Source organism: Lissotriton helveticus, chromosome 9 (genome assembly GCF_964261635.1).
Source record: "Lissotriton helveticus chromosome 9, aLisHel1.1, whole genome shotgun sequence".
NCBI lineage: Eukaryota > Metazoa > Chordata > Amphibia > Caudata > Salamandridae > Lissotriton > Lissotriton helveticus.
The window spans coordinates 769,462,089-769,464,584 of record NC_136070.1 but is presented as its reverse complement, the minus strand read 5'-3'; the positions used below and the strand labels follow the sequence as shown (position 1 = coordinate 769,464,584).

General features: G+C 33.1%; 1 long non-coding RNA gene across 1 annotated transcript in view; it reads right to left on the bottom strand.

Moving 5' to 3' along the window:
- Nucleotides 1-1,945: 1,945 nt before the first annotated feature.
- LOC144782968 (uncharacterized) overlaps nt 1,946-2,496 on the bottom strand; it is a 922-nt gene continuing 371 nt past the window's right edge. The window contains exons 2-3 of the long non-coding RNA XR_013601340.1: nt 2,413-2,489; nt 1,946-2,326 (exon numbers count right to left, since the gene is read on the bottom strand). This is a non-coding gene — a long non-coding RNA (uncharacterized LOC144782968). The remainder of the gene's footprint in view (nt 2,327-2,412; nt 2,490-2,496) is intronic.

Genomic DNA, 2,496 nt, shown 5'->3' with positions numbered 1-2,496 from the left:
TATATTATATTTTATACTTGGGACTATTTTATTGCATTTGGGTGCTTTATTTTGTAACCGGGTTAGGTCGTTTTGGGTTATTTGGAAGAAGGGCTGATCTCGGTTGGGAGACACTTCACGTCGCTTCAGGTAAGGTTTATTTTATATGTTTTATGTGTATTTTAATGATGTTTTGAGGTTAGTGACCTTATATTTTGTGTTGTTGAATGTGAGGGAGGTATGTTTTAGATTTCGAAAACAGATAATTACTTATGGTATATACACGTAGTGTTAGTTAGTTAACTCATTATATATAGAGTGAATTTTAGTCTTTTACGGTATATCTACAAGTGAAATCATCTATTTTAATATGTTTGTACCTAATTACTAGCTAATTAATGTGGGTGGGAATGTCTGTTTTCTATGTTTTTGTCACAGGTGTACGCTACATCGGAAGTTCCGTTTTTTTTTAAAGGAAGTGTTTGTTTGTTTAATTCAACACTGCTTTACAAACACTTCTTTACATTTTTCGGTTTTGCTGGAGCGATTCTTTCTATTTTTCAAATTTTTCGGGTTTTTTATGCTTATTCGATGGCTCTGGATAACGTGGATGTCTTAATTTTGGAACAGTTGTATTTTAACATTTTTTTTGGGGTTAATTTGGCACTACCTGGATTACTTTGGTGGACAAGGAGGTTATTGGATTGACAACATGATTGGTAAGTCCTTGCTTTCTTATTTTGTGTGGGTGGGTAATGTTATTTTTATTATGGAATAGTTTTTTACTTGTTATTTAGTTTTAATGTGTGCATATATTATAAAAATATCTCTATATATTGCATACATTAAATACTTTAGAAGCTCACGTTACATATTTTTCCATACTTAGGTGATACTTTTAGTGTTTTATAATATTTTGGGAATTAATTAGAGTAGTGTTTTGGCAATGATATTTAGGTATTCTATGCCTTTTGTAGTAGGGTAAAGTTTAACTTGTTCTTCCAGGTACTTGTGCATTTGTTTATTTTGCTTTGATGTTTTAGGGACAAGTTCAGTTACAGATTGGTCCATTCTAAATTCCTGGTAGCTCTGTTCTTTCTGTAGGCATTTAATGAAATGTTCTAGAGTAGGTTTGGTTCTGCCAGTTGATTGTACAAATGCATTGTGCCAACCTTCCACTGCATTGTTAGTTTTTGAATCTCCGTTAAGGGTACTTCTGTAAACGTTCCACCAGGGTATGAGGAATTTGGGATTTCGTCTGTGGCCAAATCTGTGGAGTCTGCCTACCCAGGTGTCTTCAAAGTAGTCGAGAAATGGACTTAATTTAGCTTCATTTTGTTTGTAGAAGGGGCTGTCTATAAGAATGTTGTAGTGTTCAGCTACGTCTGTTTCAGGTACATAAGCAAGTGCAATGAGTTTTTTAATTTGGAAAGCAAAAGATGAGTTTGTAGCATATTCGACACTTAGGGTAGTTTTTTTAAGGTGTCTCCATAAACACTGGTTTAAATGATAATAGCAGCCTTGAATGCAGGTATGGGGGTGGATTTTTATGATAGTTGAGAGCATTGCTTGCTCAAAATCAAGAATGATACTTTCAGGAGAAAAATCATTAGATTTTTGTTTAATTATATTTATTAATTCCATATATGTGGAATTATTTTTGTTTGGTAATAGTGCATATAGCAAAGGTATGTTGCAGTTGTGGTAGAGGCCATGTATTGTGTATAATTGGAAAAATGGTTTGGGACAGATGTTAAATGTTCCATCCATCATCCAATATTGGCTTTGCTGCAGTTTAACTAAATTCATACTGGTACCAAAAATTATAAGCCTTTTGTCATTGTTTTCGTTGTCGTAAACTATAAATGGTTGTTTATTTAAAGTTATTATTTGGTTGGCAGTTAAATTTATATCCTGATATGTTCTGGGAGATGGTGTTGTAGAAGTAGTAGCTTTTTTAGTTCGTGCTATAGTTCTTTTTAAGGAGAGGATATTTGGCATTTGAGTTGTGGCAGTTTTTGGGATTTTAGGAATGGCTTCTTTTAAAATGACATTTGTTTGCTTTTGGGAACCTGTACTAGCTTCTTTTATATTTTCCAAAGCTGTTCTAACTTCTATTTCAGTAACATTAGGTGGATGATTGTGTTCCCTAGTATACAGTACTGTAGCTTCTTTAGTTGTTGCTCTGCCATAGCACTTGTTAGAATAATATTTACAACATTTCCAATTAACTTGCATGCCATATTGCTTTTCTTGTGTATAAGTGTAACCCATGTAGCATAGTAATAGTTTTCCTTTCTGGCTGGTCACAAATTCGGCTCCTTCGGTCATTTTGTACTTTGTATATCTATAAAATGTATATATAATCGTTAATGTCAAATTAAATGTGATAAATAATCTATGTTAGTGATAAGTAGGAATGTTTATACTTACGTGTTTTTGAATTTACAGCAAAATTAGGAGCTGCTTGCTTCTTTAGTTGGGGATAATTGTTTGTGATGTTGTTGTAGCTGTTAT